Below are 27,631 nucleotides of genomic sequence, written 5' to 3' on the forward strand. Positions count from 1 at the left end.
TCTCTACTGGCCCTCAATGGACCAGGCACTCAAGTATAACTGTGACCTGTTTCAGGTGCTTTAGAGACAGAGGGGGGAGTGGGGGGGAGATATGTGGGATGGGAATATGTTAAGTTGTGTGTTGAAACATTTCTGCTAGTGCATATCTGCATAAGTGTAACTGTTTTATATTCTTACATTCTTGTGAGTTCAGTTGCTGTTTGTGCCCTCAAGAACCCACCTATTAAAAATATTTTGTGTGTGTGTGTGTGTGTGTGTGTGTGTGTGTGTGTGTGTAGGGGCATGATGCTTAAGTTGCAGGGTGGGGTGCTCCAGAAACCTTTAGGTCCAGGCTCCAAAATTACCTAGGTGCAACTTTGCCTTTGATAGAGCACAGACTGTTTGGAGTAAAGGTGTATATGTTTGGTTTGTGTAGTGCTGTAAGCAAATGTGCTCAGGCTGGCCTAGATGCAGCAGATTCTCTTTAATGTCTGTTTTCATTCTGTCAGGTCCACAACACCAACCCTGTTTGCACCTCCATCTGCACCTCCATCCACACCTCCATCCGTATATCAGTCTGTACCTCTATCTGCACCTCCATCCTCACCTCCATCCGGACATCGGTCTGTACCTCCATCCGCACTTCCATCCGTACATCAGTCCGTACCTCCATCTGCACCTCTGCCTTTACATGGGGTAAGTAAATGTAGAGTAATCTGGGCCTGCTTCTTCCTTTCATTAACCTCGTCATATTAGAGCTGGTCTGTAAGACAGCCTAGTACAAAGTACGATTGTCAGATACATTTTTTTCATGGTAGCTAATTTGCACAACCTTTTACTCATACCAGTTGACTCTACCCTACATGAACCATCCACTCCCCCTTTGAGCAGACTTAATATAGGATGCTCTGCATGCATTGCTATATACTTAGGCTTAAAACAATCACAAATGAATCAGTTCCCTGTTTGGAGTACTTCACCCACTCCCGGTCTCTGTCCGGGGCGTAGGATGGCTGGCAGCAACCCTGGACAGGCAGGTGCCTGCCCTTTTCCTGCCAATGCTGCCAGGCCGGACCCCCCGCCACGCAACGAGGTCTCCTCTGCCAGCACTGGGTCTCCCTACACACATACTGCTACTGCCGCTGCCTCCTCCTCTGATGGCAGGCTTGTCCCCGGCTGTGCTGTCCCCGGCCAGCCATACCCCTTCCACCCTGAGTCAGGACACCAATGCTGGAGGCGTTTCTGGGGCTGAGCAGCATGTGTAGCGCATCCAACTGGAGAGTGCATTCTGTGTTGGCCCAGCTGGGGGCTTCTTTGCCCTGCTTGCCAGGGAGATGAAGGAAGAACCCTACTGGGCCAGTGCAGAAAGCACTCGCCGACTGAATGGGCCATGCAGACACATAATCAGGGTGGGGCAGGCAGGGCACATGCCCTAGGCGCCAGTTGCAGGGGAGCGCCAAGTGCTTGCCATGCCCCGCACCCAACCATCACAGTTGTGTGGTTTTTTTCAGGGTTGGTTTGTTTGTTTTGGAAAATCCCCCCCTGCTGGGTGCCTGCTGCCACCCCCACTCACGCAGCCGCAAAAGTCGCACAACAGAGATCTGAGTCCCGGCAGAGAGCCTGCGCCCCCGCCCCTACCCCCACAGAGAACTGACTTTCCGATTATTTTTAGGGAGCCTTTGCTACCTGAAAGCATCTATTCCCCTTTCTCTTCCTCCAGAGGGGGAAAATAGATGCTTTCAGGCAGCAAGCCTGCCCTGAAATGAGACTGAAGAGCTCTCTTCAGCTCTTTAGAGCTCGAGGCCACACTCCTTTGCATGTGATGTCATCATGTGATACTTCACATGCAAAAGGGCGTGGCCTAGAGCTCTAAAGAGCCGGAGGGAGCTCTTCAGTCTCATTTCAGGGTAGGCTTGCTGCGTGAAAGCACCTCTTCACTCCAAGGTGTGCTCCTTATTCAGTAAACAAAATTTTGCAGGCAACCCCTCTCCACATCCAGCTCAAATCCTATCTTCCTTTCTTTGGGTGGGCTTTTCTCTGTGCTCTGTTGTTGGAGGGGGTTAGAGGGGAGGGGGGCAGAAGAGAGTAGGTACTTAGCTGTGCTGGTTTGCCCTTCCAGCAGCTCATGGGTAATAGCTTTGCTGTCTGCTTTCGTGGAATAGGGAATTGCAAAAATAAATTGCTTTGAATTATTTTGTAGAAGGCATAACTCTTATGCCAGTAGTGGTCATGGTTCATCTTTAGTGATGTATTATAAAACTGTATTTAGTTTTTTGCACTGGGTTTTTTCTGTGTTTGTCCAGACAGTCAACAGTTGATGGTGACATGCTAGTGGGCTTTTTTCTTCTTCATTCCACAGATTAGCTGTAGAAGCAGTCTCAGGGCTAAGATGTGCCTTCTACAACAGACACATGTAATACTCTCTCGGGTGTGGGTGGTTGTGATTCGAATTACACATGGCCACTGGCAGTTGCGAGTTTCAGCAGAGAAATGGGTGGAGTGTTTTTTACCTCTGGCTGCTTTTTTCTCACATGGATGGAAAAGGAGCCTTGAGAGGGCAACATTAAGGAGGAAAAAAATAACTGCTGGGGGGAAATATCATGATCCTTTGCTTTTTGTCCCTTTGCTCAGACGTATAGTTTTTCACCAGCTGATTTTAATTAAAAAAGCAAAACAGTTGAGGTGACTGGTACCTGCATCTATTGCAGAATGTTGATTTGCCTCCCTGTTCCACTGTAGTGCTGTTAGTGCAACTAACCGTTCTCAGCGTGCAACTGTTGACACTTATAGATGCTCTGCAACGCTTTCTTTTTTCCTTTTGGATTGTAGCACTGTGTTCTGCTTCCTCCTGTTGTGGTCCAGGCCTGATTTATATACTGAATATGCTCATTAGCTAGCATACAAAATGAGGCCTGTCTCATAGTGTCACCAAGTGACCAAGTTCTTTTATATAGTGACCATGTAGGATCTGGACGCAAGGAAGAAAAGAGATCAAACCAAACCTAAATGATTCAATGGGCTTTATTGAGTATAAAAGAATAACAACATCAATCTAACTGAGCAGAAAGCAGAACATTCTATCAATATTACTAACAGTATTTCAACCCTAACCAGCAACAATATTCACCCAGTGTTCCTAACTAACACATGTGTGTGTATTAAATCTTCCTAGAGCCTAATACAACTCAGATAGAGATGGAAAAAGGGGGGGGGGGTAAGGAAGGCTGAGGACTGGCATGGTTTGGGGAGATCAGGAATTAGAGGGACGAGGGGAATGGAGAAGAAGGGGAAAGGATGGACGGATCCAAGGCTTGTAGAGGCAACATATTACCAGGATCAGAGGCTTGAGAGCGATGGATCTTTCAGCTGAAGGAGAGAAGCTGTTGGCTGGAGACAAGAGCTTTTGGATCAAGCATGCAGTTTGCTCAGAGCACGGCTGAGAGTCAGAGCACCATGGCTGGGGAAGTCTTGACTTCTCACTGCGCAGTGGAAGTCACAGACAGTTCCTGCCCATGGACAGAGTTCCTGCCTCTAGTCCCGCGGCTTGGGCAGCAAAACCCTTGGATTGCTCATGAGCAGATCTTGCTTTTAGGCACAAGATTGCGTGTAGGCACAAGACTGCCTGTAGGCAAAAGACTGCTAGTTCTCTTTCCAGTAAGCCTGTTCTTTATAGTGGTATTTTCCTTTGATCTCTCATAGAGTCTATTCAAATCTCCTCATCTTTTCCTGGGTCCCCAAAAAGGTGACAACTTGCTGTTATCTTCTGGATATCATCTTTTAATTATTCAGCCAGTCCAGAGAGATCTCAAGCTCATCTTCTGTTAACTGCTATCTTGAGGAGGGGACATTGCCCAAAGCAAATCTGCATCTCTGAGTTGCAAATGGGCCCCTTCTCTTGTCCCAGATTTGCTAGCCTGATCCCAAAAGGTGTTAAAGGTCAGGAGTTAGTGAGAGAATTAGTTCTATTTGTGTGAGACAGCAATGACATTATTTCTTGTGTACCTCTATCTAGTGTGTCATTATAACAAGAGAATATTTAAAGTAACATAAAAAGGGGTACATGAGTGAGACGAGTTAATCAATATATTTGACTGAGGCAGAAGCATCCTGTCAGTGAGGAAAAGGGATAATTTCAGCAGTGTGAGACTGGTCATTAAGCCTGACCCATTGAGTCTCTTGTGAGTTCCACAAACACTGATAACCAATGCTAGATTACCCCTGCCTTTACAAATCATTTACCGGGCAGTCATGAGATCTGGGCTTCACCTCAAGTTCAGGCATTTAATTGAACTCTTAATATAAAATGAAATCAGACACAGGCCTGAATTCCATATACTTCTGGGTTGGTACCTCTGAGTCTAAGGTTGGGGTACATGTGCCCCAACACTCCAGGGGGTGTTGAGTGGGTAGTTTACCACTCCACCAGATCTCTGAGGTAATTAGAAAGGGCTAAGGCTTCTCCTACAAGGTAAAACCATGAGGGGGGGCAGGGGCGTAAGAAGGCTGGAGTGGGCCCAGAGACAACATTTTAAAATGGGCCCCTCACTGATACACACACACACACACACACACACACACACACACACACACACACACTTCACAATAGATAGTCATGTGACTTGCCTCTGGGGCGCCCCTCAAGGCGTGGGGGCCCCCAGGCAGCTGCCTACCCTTGCCTAATAGTAGTTACGCCCCTGAGGGGGGCATATGGACTACAGATGGCTTTCTGGGGTTCTGCACCTTGTCCGCAACTTCATTTCTTTATGTGCTTTATTAAGGCAGCCCCCATTCCATCAAGGAGGGGAGGCTTATTCAGTAATTGGCAGTAGCCTGTGGTGGTGCATGTTTATGAAAATAAATGCAAAATCAAAATATGGTTAAGTTGAGAAGAATAAATATATTTAAATATAAAGGTCATAAAAAGGAAATATGCTGGAAGCTAATGATAGCACTTTTAGTTTGTTAAAAATGGATTTTGTGATTTAAGTCTTGTCTTTGAAAAGAGTTGACTATTAAAATGTGCAGTAAATCATGTGTAATTGAAAAAGGGTTGTAATTGTAAACGTAAGTGCAAAAGGTGGTTCTACATCTGAAAGTTGAAGACACTTTCTAGAATTTACAATAAGTTTTTTATTTACTGCCAGGCATGCACACCAATGTAGAAACAGACTTGTATTAAGGTGCATAAACAATGCAGTCACCAAAAGAAACCTGAAAAAGCTTAATATGCAGAGACTGCTTCTATGAGGCTGATGAGTACAGGTGTAATTGATGGATTTCTTTGTGACTTTTCCTGAGAGCTAGCATAGTGTAGTGGTTAGAGTGTTGGACTAGGCCTGGGAAGACCTGAGTTTGAATCCTCATTCAACCATGAATCTCACTGGGTGACTTTGGGCCAGTCATGTATCTCTCGGCCTAACCTACCTCACAGGGCTGTTGTGAGGATAAAAAAACCCCATGTACACCACTCTGAGCTCCTTGGAAGAAGAGCGGGATATAAGTGTAAATATAAATTTAAAAAAATAGGCACATGGATGAACAAAATCTCTCTTCCTATGCTGTTTGCTCTGATTGATTGGAAGGGGAAAGGAGGGGACAGTTGGATTAACATTCCAGAATTGTTCCTAAGTGTACCCCTTATGAATTAATGTATTAGTTTCTCTCTCTTCCTTGCCCTAACCTTGAGATTGCCCAGCAGTAGCCCTGCCTGCTCATTTTGTGTATCTTACTCTGAAGATGGAGTGGGTTTTTTGTTTGTTTTATTGCATGTTGTAGCTGTATGTGCATGTAGGCTGACTTGTGTTTTGGAGGAGGCACTGAGGCTGTAAGGCCCCACTCTGAATGCAGGTGTGCGCACACTGCCTTGAGAGTGGTTAGAGTGCTGGTCCAGGACTGGGGAGACCCGGGTTCAAGTCCCCATTCAGCCATGAGACTTGCTGGGTGACTCTGGGCCAGTCACTTCTCTCTCAGCCTAACCTACTCCACAGGGTTGCTGTGAGGAGAAACTGAAGTATGTACACTGCTCTGGGCTCTTTGGAGGAAGAGCGGGATAGAAAAAACATGAATGCTGCTGCTTGCTGGCAGATAGCAGCTGGCGGGGGGGGAGGGCAGGGGGGTTGCTAATACACACTGCTGGATTTGGAATGCAATGAACATGCAGATCAGGGAATGTAAGGACTCCATCCAGTCTCCAGTCCCTCTCTGACTAGCTGATAGGTGTGGTGATTCCTGCTTTCTGAAGAAGGCTGTATGTGTGCTGCCTCAGCAATTTGCATCAGTGAAAGCATGTAAGGTGCAGTTTTAATGTTCAGTTAGTGCCATCATTTGTTAATTAAAAGATGAACAAGCTTGACTTTTATTTTTGAGGTGATATTCTGGTGAAGTTATCTGAAAGATGAGTGTCAGATATTTGGGGGTGGGGCGCAATTTCAGTGCTTGCCCTAGGCGCTATTTGCCCTAGCTACGCCTCTGGGGCAATGTCACAACAGGGAAGGAGACAGGTGCATCATCAGGTAGCAGTTGGGGGGGGAAGGGTTCCCTGGGGGGAGGCTGCACCCAGGTGGGGCCCACGGCCGAGGGGCAGTCCCCCCTACTCCATTTCATCCCTACACACCTGGTCTCTGTGATGGGATTCTCAAACAAAATTTGTGGGGTGGAATCCAGAGCTGCATTTCTAGCACCTGAACAGCCTTCCGTTTTTCAGACCTGAGCACCAGATCTAGGAAGGGATCTGAAGGAGACATCTGCTTTTGCAAAATATTTTTCTGACATGTCTTTAGTTATGAAGGGAAACGGGAGCGCACACAGCTCCCAAACCTGGGTAGGACCCGTCTCCTACTCTCATTAGAATTGTATAAACCAGCCCACTATGAGGAATTATGGTTTTGCAACCATTTCAGTCCGTAGGAGACCAGGTTTAGAGCGGGAATGCTGCAAGACACCTTGTCTGTGTACCTGCAATCCTGTCAAAGATCTGTGAGAGCCAGAATTGGGCTGTGCTGGCAAACCACAAAGCAAGGTTTGAAGGTTATGGAAAAGCAATTGTGGAAACCAGCCCACAGTTTCTAGTTTGCCATTGTAATGGCAACAAAGAAATGTCTCCCAGATTCACTAGGGGGAACCCAATTTACTGAGAGCATTTTAATTTAATGATTGTATCTACTTCATATTTTCAGAAGTTCGGGTGCAGGAAGCGAGGGGGGAGAAAGCGAAGGTGGAAGAAGAGCAACTGAGCGGGGAGGAAGTGGATCTGGAGAAGACCAACCTTGGTTATTTTTGTAAATAGTGTTATTTTTTATTATTGCTACTATTATGACTATTATTATTATTATTATTACTATTATTATTATTATTATTGATAATAAATATATTCTTCTGAAAGACACACCTCTGCTCCTCCTCCATGGTCTCTACAGCAAGAGTTCTGCTTATGTACAGAACAACATTTGGAAGCTTCAGAGGTTTTGTAGAGCATTCTGGTTCCTGCTCTGAAATCGGGAGACCTGTGCACCGTGCGTGCCTCTAGGGTAGGAAGAATACTCCTGTCCCTCAGTTACTTGACTATCATAACTCTAGCAGCATAACTCTAGCAGCAGCAGGGGCAGATTCGGCTGAGGACTTGCTCACCCACCATTTGCTGCCTCTGCTGCAGGCCCCTCACTGACCCCACCACCTACTGCCTCTGGTAGTAACTTGTGAAAGGCTTTGGTGTACGGGCTTAAGGGGAGGAGGCTGCTTGGTGGCAGCAGTTTCTTGCCCAGCCCCCAGTTGCCAGTCTTGAAAGTGTTGGGAATTCTCTCTGGTAAGAGAATCCCTTTTTCATTACAGCAGAGTGCACAGAGGCACAACACAGCGGAATTTGGTTAGGCATGCGTGTATGCTGAGAGTAAAGTAACTTGGAGCCAGTTCATAGTTTCAAATCAATATAAAAGCCATTTATTAAAGAACTCCATTCTAGATAGGAAAGTGAGGAGTTAGGCTCTCTAATCTAGCTAGCTAGCTGGATACAGATGGATTCTGCATCTCTACACACATGGTGCAGGGAGAAGAGCTTGCAGGTTGCAAGGTAGAAGGAAAAGGAAGAGAAGGGGGAGAGAAAGGAAGTGGCTGGAAGGAAAGAAGTGTCCCGGAGAGTAGCAATCTACATTCCAATGGGATAGTGTCAGAGCGGTAGAGAAGGGATGACCAGTGTCTTGACCCTCTAGCCTTCTGACTCACTAGTCTGTCCTCCACTGTCTTTGAGACAAGAGACTGTGCAAAGTCCTTCACTTCCAGCAGAAAGGTGGCCAAGGTAATGAGAAAAGGCTGCCAACTAGGAAACAGTCTCCTCAATCTGTGCCCCTTTAAATGCTGTGGAAGGTGTGAGGCTGTCATAGCTTTCCTCAGGTGAGCAAGAAGCTGGGTCTGCTCCTACTTGGCAGGGAGAAAGTCCCGGAAGAGTAAGCTGAGTTTAGATCAGGGATGCTCAACTCTGGTCCTCCTGCAGATGTTGGCTTCCAGCTCCCATAATCCCTGTCTATTGGCTACTGTGCCTGGGGATTATGAGAGTTGTTATCCCAAAACAGCTGGGGGGCCTAAGTTGAGCAGGTCTGCCTTAGAGGTATCAAGTGTTCACAACACCTCTGACCACTGGCAGAGTAATTTGTCCCTCAGAGTTATCCCCTAGCGCCATGCCTTGACTTGCCCTGCTGCCACAGGATCAAAAGGAGAGCCTGGCACATGCTAAACATGAAATATGCTTTCTTGTGCTAGTTGTATAGGACTTTCTGATGCCAAGTCAGTAATAGACTGTCTGTTACCAGGGCTTTGTTTCTTCCCAGTTTCTGGCCCACTGAGTGACTAACTGGAGCATAACAGAGAGGCACTGGAGACACATCTCGGTACTTAGAGCGCTGCCCGCAGGAATTTAGATTGTACAAGTTCCAGAGCCACAATGTTGGGGAAGGGGCCCAATTGGGCACCATCGAGAAGCTAGCTAGTGACTTGGCCACCAGAATGGAAAAGTACTCCCAAGTCTTTGAAGTGTGCAGCTTGCTCAATCTTATGCCCCTCAATGTGCCAAGAGTGGATCTTGGGCCTCCTGACAAAGGCCATAATTTTAGTTTTCTTATCATTGATTTCCAGGCAGTTCTCCCTGCAGTGCAGCGTCAGGGCCCTCAGTGTTCTTCTAAGGCCAATGGGGGTCCTTGAGAGAATGGCTGTATCAGCCACGTAGAACAGGATGGCAATGTATCTCCCAGCGTGCTTGATGCCCTTCAGCTCTTGTGAGGTGGCCTCAGGGGCTACATCTCACCTGGAGTGATGTGTTCATGTGCAGGGTGCAATGAAGGTATAGCAGGCGCCGGTCAATGCAGGAGGCTTCCAGCTTCTCCCTTCATTTGACACGTGAGATGGAGTTGAATGCTGCCTTAAGGTCGATGAAGGCGGCATAGAGGGAGGTCACCCGGCAGGAAGAGTATTTCCCGATAAGGTGCTGTAGAACTAGGCACTGGTCAATGGTCGAGCGCCATTCCCTGAATCCTGCTTGTTCCTCAGCAAGATGATTTTCCTGTTCCAATCCATCTTTAAGCTTCCCGGATAGGTGTCTCTCATTGCTGATTGTATTCAGCAAAGTGATGGGTCTGTAATTGGCAGGGTCATCCTTCTTGCCCCTTTTAAATATAAGGCAATGATCACTGCCCCCCCCAGTTCTTGGGAATTTGGCCACTCGTGTCAACATAGGCGAAGTGAGAAGCCAGGACAGGGGCCCACCAGTCTAGCTTATTTTTTACGGCCTCTGGTGGAATAAGGTCCTCGCCTGGAGCCTTCCCCAGTCTTAACTGGGTGACTAGACTGTGAATCTCTGAGGTTGACACTGGTGCCCACGCTGGAGTGTCTTCAATGGCACAGGTGGAACTTCTGCAAACAGCAGCAGGCTCTTTGTATAGGTCATGAAAATAGTTCTCCCAGATCTCTGGATGAAGATGACAGTCCAGGTGATTTGGATCATAAGTGGGAGAGTGCTTTGTAAAGAAGCCAGAACATGGCAGAATCTTTGGCTCTAATGGCCTGAATGAGACCCATCCAGGCATCTTTCATGGCATCTCTTTTCTTACGAAGCAGCAGAAGTTTGTGCTGTCTTTTCTGCAGAAGGAGATTCTGTGCAGCCAACTGTCCAGAACTAGCTTTATAGACTTGATAGGTGTAGGGATGGGCTTTTGGGGCTTTAGCACAGTCCTTATCCAACCACTGCTTGGAGGCCTGTTGGCACTGTGCACGTAGCTCACAGATCTTGCGAGAGAAGAGCTGCTGTTATTCCTGGACGAGGGCATTGTAGGACTCAAAAGGTGCAGAAGTAGGGTTGTTAGTTAGAGAGGTTGATTGAATACACTGCAGGTGGTCAGAGGCGAGTAGCTCACTTAGTGCTTGATCCAGTTGTGGAGACCCATTAGCACGGCAATATGCTCCTCCCACCAAGGATATGGTGGGATGATCATGGTTCTCCATATGGGACTGATAGATGAAAGGCTTTAGAAGGAGCGAGATGGGGAGATGATCACTGTCAAATTTGGAGACAACCCTCAAAACCCTCCACCAGAGGGAGAAGGTTCCCTGAGGCGATAAAGTAGTCAATCAGACACATCCCAGAGAAGGCCAGATAGGTGAAGTTGGCAGGATGGTCGTTTTCAAGCGAGTCCTTCAGAATGCAGAGATTAAGTCGGGTGGTCATTAGACTCAAGCAGATACCTGCATAACTTGACCTTTGGTCCTTTGAAAGATGGATAAGAGGGAGCCCGTCTGCCTCGGGACTGGGTGGATAAGTCCTCTGTTGAGTGTATGAAGTATGGTCATCAGGGCCCAGCCTAGCGTTTAAATCACCACCCATTACCACAAATGTATTCGGAATGGAGAGGAGGAGATCTCCTACGTAGTTTTCCAGTTCAGTCCACATTGATCTGACCAGAGGCTTCCTCCGTATCGGAGAGAGAGAGATGTTAATTTTCAGCAGACTGCAGCAGCCAAATTGAATCAAAACTGTCATAGCATATTGTTTGAGCGGTGGAAGCAGCTTCGAGGATGCGTGTAGAGAGGTGGCAACAAGCACACCTAGGCCACCTTTGCATCTGCCACAGCCTGCCCCAGATACAGCTCCAACTGTATAAGAGTGAAAGCCATTGAGTAATATCTCCCCGGATGAGCCTGAATAGCAAGTCCTGGGGACAAACAACAGGGCAGGCCTGCGGTCTTAATGTCCTGCTTGTGGGCTTTCATGAATCACCTGGCTTACCACTGTTGGAAACAGGATGCTGGACTAGATGCATCTATGCAATCCAGCAAAGCAATTCTTACATTTGTGTTAAGATGATGAAAATGGTCTCTTTATCATTTGGCCACCTGCCTCTCTACCTAGTCTACAATTTCAAATTACAGAAAATTTAATCTACAATCCAATCTTCAGATGCAAAACAAAAGCACTTAAAAACAGAAATAACACCAGCATCCCTGCCAGCCTCTACTATTCAGCACCCCCAGTTTCCTCCCCACATTTCTGAGATTTCACCAGGTACTAGACATACCTTTCAAGACTATTATTACAGCCTTGAGGACTGTAGATCTTCTTTTGGAGGAAAATGTCTCAGGACGCTGAATTTCTTTCAAAATACTGTGCTTGTGCAATGCAACGGTAGAATCAGGGAGTACATAGACTTCTGGCAGTGGAGCGGTTGGCCTGCTGGATCCAAACACAGCTTTGATGTAATGCCTCATATGACCTCTGTAGAACAAGATGGAGCCACACTCCAGTAGCTCCAATCATGCCAGCAAAGCATCTCCGATGGGTGTGCCCAAGCACACCCACATCCATGCCATGTTCCAGGCAGGATTGAAGCTCACCTTCCATCCCCACCCCTGGGAGAAGAAGTTTGTGCAAATCTTCTAATACAGGATTCCCAACCTTTTTACTTCTAATCTTCTAATACAGGATTCCCAACCAGAAAAGCATACCTTTTCTGCTCACAGACCAGTCCTTCAATTCAGATACCCTGTAGAGATTGTGTGTGTGTGTGTGTGTGTGTGTGTGTATGGATGGATTGACTGATTGATTAAGTGCCGTCAAGTAGGTGTCAACTCTTAGCCACCACATAGATAGATTCTCTCCAGGGTGATCTCTCAGGTCTCTCAGTGATGCATTCATTGCTGTCATAATTGAGTCCATCCACCTTGTTGCTGGTTGTCCTCTTCTCTTTCCTTCAACTCCCCCCAGAATTATAGACTTCTCAAGGGAGCTGGGTCTTCGCGTAATCTGTCTGAAGTACGATAGTTTGAGTCTCGTCATTTGTGTCTCGAGTGAAAATTCTGGATTGATTTGTTCTATGATCCATTGGTTTGTTTTCCTGGCTGACCATGGTATCCTCAAGAGTCTACTCCCGCACCAAAGTTCAAAAGCGTCAATGCTTTTTCTATCTTGTTTCTTCAGAGTCCGCCTTTCACATCCACAGAGTGTCATGGGGAAACCATTGTCCAAACGATTCTAATCTTTGTAGGTGTAGACTCCTCAAGGCATCTAAATATCCTTTCTGAGGCCTTCATTGCAACCCTACCAAGTGCTTGTCTGCGGCGTATTTCTTGACTGCTGAATCCTTTACCGTTGACAGTCGATCCTAAAAGGGAGAAGCTATCCACCACTTCAGTGTCTTCAGTGTCTATTCTGAGGCTGGTTGCTGTACCCCTTTCTTGTCTTTAGTTTAGTCTTCTTTACATGTAATTGTAGTCCCATTTTTTCACTGTGCTCCTTCACTTTCATTACTAGAGCCCCATTCTCAGCTCTCAGAGTGGTGTCATCAGTGTAGCGCAGTCTATTGTGTATCTATGCACACACAAATCTAAAAGTTACAGTTATGAAACAGCTTACTCCAGTCACTGGCTTTACATCCAGACTCAGTTACTCAAGAGTATTCCCACTGAAATTAATCAACTTGTCCCACTAATTTCAAGAAGACTGCTGATGACTAACTTGCTCTGGATGTAAGTCTGTGGCTGGAATAGCCTGCCTCATGACTGTAGCATTAAAACCTGGCGCTGATATTCTGTCGGTCAGGATGAGGGATGGAGTACGCTGAGCTTCTGCACGTAGCCAGCCAGTCAGAAGCACAGGAAGAGAGGCTTCACCCTCCTCCCTCCCCTTCTACAATAGATACATCGCTGAGAACATGTTGGCTTCCAGCCGGCAGTCCTCAGATGAGGAACACATCGCGTGGCAGGAGGTCTCTGCATACCCCCGAGAGCCCTTCAAGTACCACTAGAGGTACTAGTACCCCCTGTTGGGAACTCCTGTTCCATATACAGAGAGTTCTTTTTTAATTCATATCCAGGTTTCCATCTGTACCAGAGAGAGGCCCTTTCCACAGCAAGTCTGCACAGCTACCAATGGCAAAACGTAACCAATCACTATCTTGGCTTCAATGGCTGGTCTAGTTGCCTCATTACGGTAAGGATGACCTGCTGTTTTCACTGTCATTTCAGTGAAAAGAAGCTTTCATACCAAGTCTGCAGGTATGCTTCATTTAAGTGTCATGACCTACCTCCATGGGTAGGTGAGAGAGCAAGCCAGTAGCTCATTGTGTGCTGAGCGTAGACAGAAGTCTGCCAATTGCTAATCACTTCTATAACCAAATGGTCTGCGAATTCACTACCTCGGAGAAGTGATGAACTAGTTTGATCTAATATGTAAGCAGCTGTCCACTGTAAATGTATTGTGTCTACATATGTGGATTGGCTTTGGTAGCCAGCTCTTCATAGTTGCCAACTTCCTCCCCAGGGATCTCTGCTTGCCCGACACAAAGCCAGACTCCTCCCCCCTCCAAATTCCCAGTGTGTGGAGAACTCAGGAGTTGAGAGGAGGCTCTCATTTTGTGATCGCCTACAGTATTGTTGCCGGAAATATTCCTAGTCACTCATGGTGACCTGCAAAACGTTGAGATATAAAGGCAGTTCACACAATGCTCCTGTTTTAGGATTGTGTGAAAGTAAAAGGCTGGAGAGAGAGAAGTGATTTCTGGGGGAGAGGAGCCGAGTCAGAGAGTGCCTTCCTACCCAGCTCTCATACCCAGCACTTTACCCAGGCAGGAAGAAACATATGTCTGTTCTAATCACAGCCATGTGACCTGCCTCACAGAGTACCTTGAGGGGGATGAGGGTGGGAAAGGAAGGATGGGATGGATGGAAGTAGTGGGACTTCTATTATCATTATTATTATTATTATTATTATTATTACACTTATATCCTGCTCTTCCTCCAAGGAGCCCAGAGCGGTGTACTACATACTTGAGTTTCTCTTTCACAACAACCCTGTGAAGTAGGTTTGGCTGAGAGAGAAGTGACTGGCCCAGAGTCACCCAGCAAGTCTCATGGCTGAATGGGGATTTGAACACGGGTCTCCCCGGTCCTAGTCCAGCACTCTAACCACTACACCATGCTGGCTCTGCCTTTCCCTCTATTGCTCTCAAAATCCCAATTTGAACAGTTTCAGTCAGTCAGTCAGTCAGTCATCCTTTATTGCGGTCATAGACCAATATTTGGTAAAACATACATACTTACAAAAAACTCAGCATAATAAATCAAACAGATTGTAATATTGACAGGTTAAAATTAAGACAGTTGTGGTGAACTCCAGATAGATCTTACTGAAAGCCCAAGAGAGCAGAGCACCCACCATTACAATCATAAAACAGGAATCACGGAAAACAGAAGGCAAAACATTAATGAAAACCTAAGCGGATGTTACAAATGATATAACAGTACCTTGCCATTTTGCAAATTAGGTCGTCATCAAGACTGGACAGTAAATACTTCAAATAGAAGTCATCCAAATGCCCAGGGAAACGTTGCAGCAAAGGGGACACTAATCTTAAGCGGGCGTCCCTATAGAAATGACATTATAAAATGGCATGCGCACTTGTCTCCACTTGACCAGACCCGCAAGGGCAAAGTCGAGTAGAGAAAGGGGTACCTTTAAATCTTCCCTCCATAACAGCAGATGGAAGTGCATTTAGACAGGCGAGCGTCAAAGCACGTCTAAATTTAGGAATGGTAATTAGACTCAAAAAGCTAGCTGGTTGAATGTTAAACATTTGATCCCCCAAAAAGACATTCTTAGGCAAGGAATCAACTTCTTCCTGCAGTTCCATGTCCATGATACGTTGTTTGATCTCAATCCTGGCTCGATCATATCCCATTTTGATCATCTCATCCTGAGAGAAACCACAATGAGCCAATTTGTCAATAATTTGGGTCTTCCACTTCAATCTGAAACAATCAGTCTTAATAAGGGGGGCCAATCCTAGACAAGAGAAGACAAATTTTAACCAGAATAATATGATATTCCTCCAATAACAAGTTTCCAATCTAATCATACCCACCTCTCGTCTTAACACAACATTAGGCACGCATTGGGGGACTAACAATATAGATCTCAGAAATGTAGACTGCAGGGCTTCTAAAGCCGTGAAGTTGCTAACAGGTCCTATTTGGGCTCCGTACAGCACTTGAGAGTGGACTTTGGATACAAATAGTTTAACTGCAGCGGGGATATAAGAAGCCCCCCTCGAGAAATGAAAAGATGTCATAAGGTTCGTAGTTAGCTGTGGCGTCAACAAAGTAGATTTGAGGTGGGCATTGCGTGAGCCTGATGAATGGAAAACCACTCCTAGGTATTTAAAGGAGTTGACCTGTGCAGAGCCGGATTAACGGAGTAGCAAATGTAGCATTTGCTACGGGCCCCGCGTTTCTGAGGGCCCCGCATGCCCAGCTTGAACTGCCCCTTCTTCTTTCTGCTCTCGACTGAGTTGGTGCCGCTTCTCCATCCTCGCTGCCTGCTGCTGCCAAAAGTCTGTTTCCCTTGCAAAAGAGATGCAAATGTTTGCCTTTTGGAAGGAACTAAGGAAGGAAGGAAGGGGGGCGGGGGGCGACAGCAGATCAAACAGCCAAGAGCAGGGCGTTTGTCTGCCTGACGGTGGCGTGGAGTGAAGGAGAACTGGGCGTTTAGCTAGATGCACCGGGACTGCTTTTCAGTCTGCCCTGTAATGTGAGCGCGGCTGAGTGGTGCGAGATGGGAGGTTCTGCTTGGCAGCAAACACGGAGCGGGTTGCCGCCGCTTGTACACACTTTTTGCACACATGCCTCCCTCTGCAGTCAGCCAAACCCCACCGGGAAGGAAATTCTGTGCCCTGTTTGGCACTCGGAGCCTGACTTTTGCTGTCGGGTCATATTCTCTCGCAGCAAGCAAACATGCCTAGCTCCTAAGGAGGTGCTGCGTGACTTCCCTCCTCCCTCTCGCGGCACCCTTGGAGCTTCCCATGTGCATTTTTTAAATTTAGGGCACCTTTATAACATATGCTACAGGCCCCGCACTAGCTTAATCCCTGGACCTGTGCAATCCTATGACCATTGATGGACCAACAATATTGCCTAGGTCGTTTTGCAAAGACTAGGACTTTAGTTTTTCCATAATTTATCTCAATGAACTCTTGGGAACAAAATTTTGAAAGGAGGCACAAAGCACGTCTCAAACCAATTGGGGTTTGGGACATGATTTCCATATCATCCGCATATAAAGAATAGATACATGCTTATTTGCTATTTTTGGAGGATGCATGTTAAATAAATAAATAAATAAATATTCTACAATGCACTACATGCACAATGCAATGGGGGATTTGCCTGTCAGATTCTGTATCTCCTAGGGCTGAACTCAGCCCAACGAGACACACAATAACCGGCAGCCAGGTTAAGGGTGCGCTTGCAAAATCTTAGCTAACAGCTGGGTTGGTTTGAAGGGTTAGGTAGGTGAGAAGCATCGGGATCCATGGAGATCCCGGCCTAACATCAGCTGGGCTGCCCTTGCCCGCGTTAGGCTGGTCATGAGAACAGTCCCTTTGATTCTCAGGCCCAAGATACAGCATTCTTTAGACATTCACCCAGCTAGCATTGATTATTAGCTCAATCATTTTCAGCAACAAATTGACATGCCTAGATCATCCTGTCCAGTCTTCTAGATTCTTGGCTCGGTTAGGATGTTGGATAACAGCTATCTTTATATGCATTGACAGTAATAAACTCAACTCAACTAAAACTAAGACATGCCTATATATCTCAGACCAATCTCTTTTTCTTATAACAGAAAGGTATTGTCTTTCAGAGTTTCTTATGGCCGCCAAGAGAGCCCAGAAGCTTGCAGCACATCAAGCACTCTTGGACGCATTTCAAAAGATCCTGCTTGTTGTTCGAGGCAAGGCCTTTTCCTTTTAAAAATAAAAACACATTTTTAAAATCCTGCTTTTGTCCCACTCTTACCTGGGGTTCCAAGTGGTTTCCATCCACAGGACGGATCAGATCCTCACCTGCTTAGCGGAGTTTCTCCCAGACCATTTTCTGAGTCCTAGGTGGAAGAGCAGAGACACGAGTTACTGGCTTTAAAGCTTGGGATCTTCTCCAACGATGGTGGGAATTGTGGAGGAGGAGACTCGCCATCCAGAAATGCATGGTGACGAAGGCCAAGGGCAGCAAAGAGTGGGCTAAGGCATTCTTCATCCAGATGAGATGGCTCCCCCATGAGGCAAGGTGAGGTGACAGTCTCAGGCGGCACTTATGCCCTAGGATGGCAAGTGTAGGCACCCTGCCCCTCTGGAGGTGTAGTCTCACCTGCCTGCTACCACCGCCTCCCACCAGCTCCTCTACACTCTGTCACCCTCCTTTCAGGTGTCCTCCCCTTGATCCTGGCCCCGCTCCTGATGCAGACAGTGGTCTCTACCTCTTCTCCATTGCCCAGGTGCCTTATCTTTTGAAAATTTATTTAATCTATTTTAATTGATTTTGACATTTAGATCCCGCTCTTCCTCCAAGCAGCTCAGTGTGGTGTACATGCCTTTTTTTATCCTCACAACAACCCTGTGAGGTAGTTTAGGCTGAGAGATATATGACTGGCCCAGAGTCACCCAGTGAGTTTCATGGTGGAAAGGGGATTCAAACTCGGGTCTTCCTGGTCCTAGTCCAACACTCTAAACACTACACTATGCTGGCTCTTCTGGGCATGTCACTGTATGAAACTGCAAGTCAGCAGTGGAGACAGAGAAAATGGTGCTTCTAGCATAGAGTGGTGGCCTCTCCTCATTGCTTCTGCTTTGCTAGCTACAGTAGCTGCTTCTCTCCCACCAACCCCATCAGCAGGGGAGACTTGTGCATACGAAGAAGAGAACAAGAAGGAAACAGATCCAGCTACTGGAGCAAGAGAAGCAGTGGCAACAAAGAGTTAGAAGCCTACTCTGTGAAGAGGAGACACAGCTTGAGGAGGTGAGCAGGCTTTTCTAAACAGAACAACTAGCCTTCCCCCCTTCAAACCAACTAACAGGAGGAGGGGAGATTTTGAGGGGCTGGTTTCTCTTTAAGGAGTGTGTGTGTGTGTGTGTGTGTGTGTGTGTGTGTGATTTGCCAGAGCTAGCATTTGCCAAGGCTAGCAAACCCCAGTGTTTTTGTTTGTCCCGACCTGGAGGGGGCATAGTCAGCTAGGGCTGTGGGAGACCCCACATTCCTTTGACATTTCTTGGACCCACATCCTGTGCCTCAGTTGGAAGCCTACTCCCGACATAAGAAGTGAAGGCCCAAGAACATAGCGAACAGAGCATAGTGAACAGGGATAGCAAACAGGACGTTGGCATTTTGCAGTTGTTTAGCAGGAAGTGTGCGGAGGAGGCTGGAACAAGCCCCCGTGATCACAAGAAGCGCAGAGGAGAAGGGAATGTAAGTACGAATCCCTCCATCATATTCTTGAGAAAGGCTGTTTGGACAGTTAAATATCTGACCAGTAGAGCTGCGACCTATCCTAATAAACTATCTCTAAATACTGCAAACAGCCAACAAAAGCGGTACGGAGACAGAAAGTCAGCAGGGGAGTGGGCACTTCTCAGTGTATTGCACAGAGTGCCACATGTATGACTATTTGCCCCATGGGCCGAAGTCATGGGTGTGTGCTCGGTGCAATGAGCTCCTGGCTCTCAGGGAACAAATTTATTCCCTTGAGACCAAGGTGGTGAATCTGGAGAAGCTCCGAGAGACAGAGAGGCATGTGGACGAGACCTTCAGGGACACGGTAGAGGCATCCCACTCCAGGGCTGATAGCTCCTCTGCTGTCAGGGAGAATGAAGGTCTCTGGCAAGGAAGACATTGGTCTGAGGAAGAGGGAAATGCTCCTTTAGGAGGGACCCCTTCATTGGAACATGAGCTCATATCCTTTTGCACAGGGGATACTCCTGCGGGGCGGGGCCTCTTTGTAGTGGGTGATTCAATCATTAGAGGTATAGATAGATGGGTTTGTGACCATGTGTTGACTGCACGGTGACTTGCCTGCCTGGTGTGAAGGTTGCGTACATCACACATCGTGATGCTGATGGGAGCTGGGCAGTATCTGGTTCGGCAAATGCCATCCCATCCTCGATAGAAAGGACAGGAAGGGGCGCCTTGGAGGTGAAGTAGCACTGTATGTTAGGGATAGAATCTAACAAGCTAGAAAACCGAGGTGGACTGGAGTCCTCCACAAAACCCTGTGGGTGACAATACAAGGCATGAAAGGAAACGTGCTACTGGGGGCATGCTATTGCCCTCCGGATCAAAACGCTGACAGTGACTGGGAGTTGCAGGGGGAAGTCAGGGAGGTGTCAAGAAAAGGCAGGGCTGTAATAATGGGTGACTTCAATTACCCACACATAGACTGGCTAAATTCAGTCAGGTAATGACAGAGAGGTCAAATTTCTAGATACACTCAATGACTGTGCCCTAGAACAGTTGGTCTTGAAACCAATCAGAGAGAAGGCGACCTTGGACTTAATCCTGAGTGGCACCCAGGACCTGGTGCGTGATGTCAGTGTCATCGACCCTTTAGGGAACAGTGACCATAGTGCCATCAAATTCAGCCTACGTGCTGGGAGAGAATCACCAAGGAAGTCTAACACAGACATTTTGCGTTTCAGAAGAGGAAACTTCTCCCAAATGAGGAGTATGGTGAAAAGAAAACTGAAAGGGAAAATCAGGAGAGTCACTTTGCTCCAGAATGCATGGAGTTTACTGAAATCCACAATACTAGAAGCCCAGTTAGATTGTATATCCCAAAGGAGGAAAGGTACCACTAAGTCCAGGAGGATGCCAGCATGGCTAACAGGTACTGTCAAGGAAGCCATCAAAGGGAAGAAGACTTCCTTTTGAAATTGGAAGGCCTGTCCAAACGAAGAGGACAGAAAGGAACACAAACTCTGGCAAAAGAGATGCAAGGTGACAATAAGGGAGGCAAAAAGAGAGTTTGAGGAACATTTAGCTAGAAGTATCAAGGGGGATAGGAAAAACGTCTTTCAATACATCAGAAGCAGGAAACCTGCCAGGGAGGCGGTTGGCCCATTAGACAATGAGGGAGTGAAAAGAATTATTAAGGAGGATATTGAGGTTTCAGAGAAGCTCAATGAGTTCTTTGCGTCTGTCTTCATGGCAGAGGATACTGACCATATGGCTGTTCTTGAACCAGGCTTTTCGGGGATGGAGGCTAAAGAACTGAGTCAGATAGAAGTGACAAGAGATGATGTTCTAAACTGTCTGGGGGGGGGGGAACAAACGAACATTGACTTGACTTTCAGATGCCTTCAGTTGCTTGTTCTCCCTCCATGCCCCTCCATGCTCTCTTCACTCATCTGATACCTTCAGTCTCCATAAAATCCCCCATGCCCCAACTCTTTGGGGTAGAAAGCTGGTCCTGTGGTAGCGTGCATGAATTGTCCTGTTTGCTAAGCATGGTTGACCTTGGTTTGTATTTGGATGAGTGAGCATTATGAGAGGAGAACTGGTCTTGTGGTAGCAAGCATGACTTGTCCCCTTAGCTAAGCAGTGTCCACCCTGGTCGCATATGAATGGGAGACTAGAAGTGTGAGCACTGTAAGATATTCCCCTCAGGGGATGGAGCCGCTCTGGGAAGAGCAGAAGGTTCCCAGTTCCCTCCCTGGCTTCTCCAAGATAGGTCTGAGAGAGATTCCTGCCTGCAACCTTGCAGAAGCCGCTGCCAGACTGCAAAGACAATAATGAGCTAGATAGAGCAATGGTCTGACTCAGTATATGGCAGCTTCCTAGTAAGGGTCAAATACTCCCCTTTGGGTTGGGGCTGTAGTCCTGTGGTAGATCATCCGTCTACATCTCTACAGAGCATCTGCTCTGTAGAAATGCTTTCCCATTTAAAGGAAGAATTTAAATGTACAAGTTCCCAAGTTGAATCCCTGGCATCTCCAGGTAGAAGTGGGTAAGACTCCTGCCTGGAACCTTGGAAAGTGGCTGCAAGTCAGTGTAGAAAATATTGAGCTAGATGGAGAATGGTCGGGTAGAGGCAGCTCCCTATGTTCCTAGGACTCTGCCCATCAACTTGTGTTCTACCCTATTATTCAAACTCCTGCCCTCCTGACTGCCCTTCTTCCTAATAAAAACTCTTGACTACACCGACATTTTGTAATGGTTGTTGCACGTTTGCCTTTGCCCTCCTCCACTCCCCTTCCCTTGTGTGCCTAGCCTTCCTGAGGGCCAAGCCAGATGTGATATAGGAGTTCCTGCTGCCAGATCTCTTGTGTCCTATCTAGTTGGACTCTGGATTGTAAGCCTGAGATCAGGGCACGTTCTTCTTTTTGCTGCATGTAGAAGACCAAATAGCTGTCATGGACTCTTTAGCAAGACTAACATTAAAATCATCATTTCATTCCAAACCTTGAATAAAGGTGAGGAATGTTACAAAATAATAGACAAAAGGATTTTACTTCTAATTATTCCTTTGTTAAAACTTGGCCTTGTTAACTTGTCTGTTTCAGAGAATGGGAAAGTGGCAGTGGAGTATAGCTCTCCCCAGGAAGACCCCATTGACAGTTTAACAGAAGAGGAACTGAAAGGTCTCATCCAGGTAAATTGAAGCCTCATCTCATCATTCGCAGATGAGCCTCATCTTGCTATGACCTAGCAAGCTCAGCTCTTGAACATCTTAGCTTCATGAGTTGGGAGGAGTGAGTAGGGAATGAGCATTCTCTCTCATTTCAATGCATGGACTTTTAAATTCAATGGGCTACCTGTATGTTTATAGGAAACATAGGAAACAGCCATATACTGAGTCAGACCATTGGTCTATCTATCTCAGTATTGTCTTCACAGACTGGCAGCGGCTTCTCCAAGGTTGCAGGCAGGAGCCTCTCTCAGCCCTATCTTGGAGAAGCCAGGGAGGGAACTTGAAACCTTCTGCTCTTCCCAGAGCGGCTCCATCCCCTGAGGGGAATACCTTACAGTGCTTTACACTTCTAGTCTCCCATTCAGATGCAACCAGAGCAGACCCAGCTTAGCTATGAAGACAAGTCATGCTTGCTACCACAAGACCAGCTCTCCTCTCCCGTCAGGTGCTTAGACCAAGGACGGACAGGTTCCTCGGGGACGGGTAGACTGAAGATAGCCAGAGATAGCTGGGCTGAATGTTAGATGCTTGGAGCCACAGAGAGAGGACTCACTGGTCTCCCGCTGTCAGATCCTGGTTCAATGTGAGTTAACCACAGTGGGTTGACCAGAATTGCCTAGGAAATCTGCATTCTCAAAACCAGCTCCACAGGCAACCACACTAATCACTTTATGGCAACCACACTAATCACTTTATGCAATCCAGATCCCTGTATGTCAGTCAACAAGTGTTAGTTTCACATTCAGTTCTCCACAGAGCCAACAGCTCCAAACATCTCAAGCCCATCAACTGATTGTCTGTGCGTTTGGGCCTACATTGTTGCCATAGCAGTCATGCTCGGAGTTCTGCAAAAATGATGTCACTGCCGTGGAATGCTCAGGGTGCAGACTCTGATGTCCAACCAACGTTGGAGATCAAAAGATGGCAGGAATGGATCAGCTCTGTAGTATGGTCCCTGTTGCAAGCAACAGCAACAGCAACTGCAATTTGCTGCTCATGATCTTTTTGGACTTATTTATGGGAGTTGGGCACCGCAGCCATAGGTTGGGTGCAGCAGCCATAGGGAATTACTCCAACCCGTGCCGTAGCACCATAGAAGTCCTCAAGCTTTGGAAAGTCACCAGACCTCCTAGACTCCACCGTGTGCCACCTCCCAGTGCGGCTTTCCACCTGTGAGTACTTCAACCTCACTTCCAGAACTCGGAGGATAGAACCCTTTTAGGGAGAGCCTTTCATTAGGAGTGATGTAGGTGGGATAAGATACTTCTTATTTCGAGGTAGCTTAGCTGATGCCTTTTAAAAAAAGATTTGATACCCCTCTTTTCATCCAAAGGAACCAGAGCAGTTTACAACTCAATAATAACAATTTCGAAAAAGAAAGAAATGGGAACAGCCGTATAAATGGTATGAAGCACAAAAAGGGCCATAGATGGGGAAGAGGAGCCAAAGGGGTGAAGGAAACAGGGATCCCACTGCTCTGTTTAAAAAGGGGGGAAAGGACCCAATGCCTAGAGCGTTTCATAGCCACTGAACAGGCACTTCAGATGTGTCCCGAAAGAGCATTCAGCAGAACCATATAGCCAAACGAGCAGGCAATGGAGAAAAAGGTACAACAGGGATTCCAACAAGTAACGTCACCCCTTCCTTTGCCCAGGTTGATTCAGGCATACACGTTGACTAGGCACTCGCCTAGACAGAGGCGTAACTAGGGAAAATGGCGCCTAGGGCAAGCACTGAAATTGCGCCCCTATCCAAACAGGGATGATGGGACTTGTAGTCAACAATATCTGGAAATCCCTCTGAAAAGGAACACTGTACCATCTAGACATGGTTGTTGATCCAAACCTGAAAACATGAGCCATCTCAGGAAAAGACTTCAAACAACAGTCGGGAGTTATGCGAGGATTCCAAGTGTCATTTTCTCTGTCTCATCTCATGCTTTTTAAAAAGCATGACTTTGTCCTAGAGGATCACCTGCCCAAATAGCCACTAGCAAAATAGGGGAAGAAGAAGCTGGTGGGGTGTGTGTGTGTGTGTGTGTGTGTGTGTATATATAAACCAGTGAATGATTCCTGCCAGCCTTTGTCTTATGATGACTGTTGGCTCATGATGGGGTATATGTGCATTCACCACACTAGTGCTTACTTTGACACCAAGAGGGAGGAGGATACATTAGTTTGCCACACTAGACAGAGGAATGTGCAACAGGAGCAGACAGCCAAGTTCTGCCAGGGCCCAAACCAGCCCCTGCCAGACTAAGAAATCCTTGTAATTTGCCCCTTCCTGTCACAAGCAGTGTGCTGTTGACTCTATTATTGACTCTAACTCTCAGATATCCCAGTCATGGATGGAAAATTCAGGGTCAATTTACAAGAGACACATTTTCTACATGGAAGTTTCTTCTGTGCAGGTGCTGTGCAGAAACCCATGTGTAGTGACCGCCAGGGGCATAGCAAGGTTGGAATGGGCCAAGATGAGATTTCAAAATGGGCCCCCAGCCCCTCAAAGTCCAGGGCCTCCACACACCACAGGCCCCCAAGGATTTAAGTCGGATCTTTCAAAATACGTATGCTGCCTGGAAATACATTTCACTGAATACACACATGCACACTTCACAGTATATAGTGATATACATGGAGTACTAGATATTTGTGCTACTTTTAATGCCTAGAACACACTAGCAACGCTAATGATTAAAATGGCCCCCTCGCTGCGGATTAGCAAAGGAGACTTTCAACCCTGCAGGGTGAGCCAATGTTTGTTTTCTCAGAATTCTGAACAAATTCAGAAAAGTTTGATACAAGGAGATTTTTCACACCAGGCTTTTAAAGCCCTTTAACACACATCTCCTCTGGAATAGAGGTGCTGCATTCACATGTTGTCCAGATTTACCCTGAAGTTGCTGCAAGTTATTGGGGAGCAGTTCACACACAAGAAAAATAAAATAAAATGAAAGCACAACACATGCTTCACAGTTCTCACTCAGACCTTCTGGGTTGCAAAACAACTTGAACATACGTGCATTTATGAATGGTTGAATGAAAATAAATAAAATATACTTGTTCAAGAAGTTTTTGTAATTTTCTGCCCTGAAACAAGCCACTTATAGGCCTTTTTAGATAGTTTTTGTTTTTAAAGCCAGCACATTTTCCAGTCTGTTTTCAATTAAATATTCAGAGACTTCTCTGTCTCGCCCCCCCACCCACCCCCATATCAAAGCCCTATGGCAAGCAGATTCCTATAGGGGTGGGGGGACCCCAAAAAGGAATTCACAGCCTACCTAGCAATAGCTGTTCTGGATGGTCTGGGCAGGGGGTCTGCTGCTTCTGCTGCTGCTTTGGAGAGCTCTGCCTGCTTCCTCCTTCCTTGCTTGGAGCCTACTTGAGTTCAGGCTTCAGGGAGGCCTACTGGGAGGCCTCTCTGGAAGCCCCGCCCACCCGCCGATCAGCTGAGAGGCGGGGAGAGAAGAGCTCTGCAGTTTGCAGGCCTTGCCGATCCTAGGCCGGAGCTGGAGGCAAGTGGCTGGGGGGCCCTGGGGCTGGGCAGGGGGGCAATGGGGTGGGGGTGGCAGGAACTGGTGTGGTGCCCCCACCTCAGTGGCGCCCAGGGCACCTGCCCTGCCTGCCCCCCCCCCCCCCGTTCTGCCTATGCACCTAGAGCAGCACGACTTGCATTGTGCCTGCACAGGAAGAAGTGTACAAACCAGGGCTCTTGTCTTGTTTCTGAGGTGGCCAGCCTCCTGCACAGAGTGAGAGCAGCATGACCCCGAATACGCTGCCACATCAAGATGTCCTGCCTTGCCCTGCCTGGAATGACAACCGATGGAGCTGGTGCTGCTGCTCCGTGTGTCGCTTAGGCTCTCTGGCACCCCCTATCCGGACCAGCACAGAGAAACCAGGCAACCTTTGCAGAACTTTGGGGAGGCTGCACAGTAGGGTTGCCGTGTGTTTTGTCCCCCACCCCCGGCAGGAGTCCTCTGCCTTTTAACAGCTGCAACTGGTAGAAATCTTGACGGGAACTTTTTTGCATTACTGTAGCCCTAGGCTTGTTTTTATTTTTATTTTATTTTTTATTTTTTACCCTGCAAAAACAGCTTAATGTGAAAAATCCATCAGAAGATACAACATAAGTCATTGTAATTGTGTGTGTGTGTGTGTGTGTGCGCGCGCGCGCGTGCGGTGAGGGGAGGGGGCAACGTTCAGGACTTTATCAGCTTGATGTCCTTTAAGGCATCGTTGTCTAGATAGGGGCTTGAATTTACTCACAAGTAGCAGCTCTGCAGGGCCATAATGTGTATTGGGACCAGGATGTGGATGTAGAGGGTGTTTAACCCTTTCTGTGCCCTTTTCTGGTCTAAAATGATATATCTCAGTGGCTGTTTTCAGAGTTAGATAGCCATGGGGGTGCATTTTTGTTAGTGCAGAAAGAATAGGTGAAACACCCCTAGCTCTGAGCCATGGTCCTGATACAATTTGCAGCTCCACAAAGCTGCTCTTTGTGAATAGATGTAAGCCCCTCACTTGATGAAGACACATTGAATGCCTTGCCTTGTTTGGTCTACACATTTTAGTCCACCACTCTCGTGCCAGTCTTCTAGCTGGTGGTGGGTGCTAGCTGCTCTTCCATTTGGGGTCACACACACTGCTACACAAAATGAACTAGGCAGCACAGATCATTCCTCTCAAGAGGGATTGTGTGGCTGTTAGGGCCTGGGGGGGAACACTGAGAAGCTGGTGCTGACAGTTGCAGTTGCTGGAGATGGTGGGGAGGGAGGGAGTCTCTCAGATGTTACTTCAGCACTCTCATCCCTCAACCTTGTGGTGGCCGCTTGGCTTATGGTAGGCCTTAGGGCCCCACCCCCCGCCCGTTGTTTTTGGACTACAGTTCCCATCATCCCCAGGCACAGTGGCCAATATCCAAGGGTTATGGGAATTGTAGGCCAGCATCTGCTGGAGGGCCAAAATTGAAGAGCCCTGGCTTATGGCGTCCGTGCCTTATGAGGGCTTCCTTCCCAGAATCCTCCAAGAGAAAACAAACCAGGGCAGCCTAAATCGAGGGGTTCCCACCCTTGGGTCCCCAGATGTTGTCTCCCATCGTCCCCAGGCCACCATGGTGAAGGCCATTATGGCCAAGACAATGGAGTTGTAGTCAAACAACATCTAGAGACCTAAGGGTGGAGACCCTTGGCACAGATGACCTTCCTCAAGAGGAATCCGGGGCTGTTAGAGGCTGGTGGAAACACATAAGATGCACAGAAGCACAAAATCAAACTTTGTCTGACTCTTGGGAATCACCACTTGAAGGCATCCCACTTAGAAATATCGATTTCAACATCATTCCCTTGCCCCCATCTGTTTCTCCCCCCTAGGGATTCCACTGGGAACCTTGTTTCGATTGGAAAACAAAGCTGGACTGCTGGGAGAACTCCTTTTATATTATCAACAATTTTGTAAGTTCACCATGATAACTTTTGCTAAACCTAAGTGGGCAGATAGCTCAGAACTAATATTTTCTTGCCAGAATGCTGAGGAGATGACTAGATCTGCATCTGCCAAGTAGATTGATAAAGTTTTCAAAGCATGGGCAAGACAGAGAGTTTGAGCTTGGGGTGGGGGATACATTTGGTAATACCTTAAGAATGAATGCCGATTCTTAAATATCTTT

General features: G+C 47.1%; 2 long non-coding RNA genes across 2 annotated transcripts; one reads left to right on the top strand and one right to left on the bottom strand.

Moving 5' to 3' along the window:
• The first annotated feature begins 494 nt into the window (after positions 1–494).
• On the top strand, positions 495–7,363 carry LOC128330574 (uncharacterized). The gene is made up of 2 exons (XR_008310163.1): positions 495–675; positions 7,155–7,363. It is a non-coding gene; the product is annotated as an uncharacterized LOC128330574 (long non-coding RNA).
• Positions 7,364–14,492: 7,129 nt separating this feature from the next.
• LOC128330662 (uncharacterized) lies at positions 14,493–17,367 on the bottom strand. Its single transcript, XR_008310198.1, has 2 exons — positions 17,308–17,367; positions 14,493–15,295 (listed from the first exon to the last, which is right to left on the bottom strand). It is a non-coding gene; the product is annotated as an uncharacterized LOC128330662 (long non-coding RNA).
• Between the last annotated feature and the right edge of the window lie 10,264 nt (positions 17,368–27,631).

Source organism: Hemicordylus capensis, chromosome 6 (genome assembly GCF_027244095.1).
Source record: "Hemicordylus capensis ecotype Gifberg chromosome 6, rHemCap1.1.pri, whole genome shotgun sequence".
Classification (NCBI taxonomy): Eukaryota; Metazoa; Chordata; class Lepidosauria; order Squamata; family Cordylidae; genus Hemicordylus; species Hemicordylus capensis.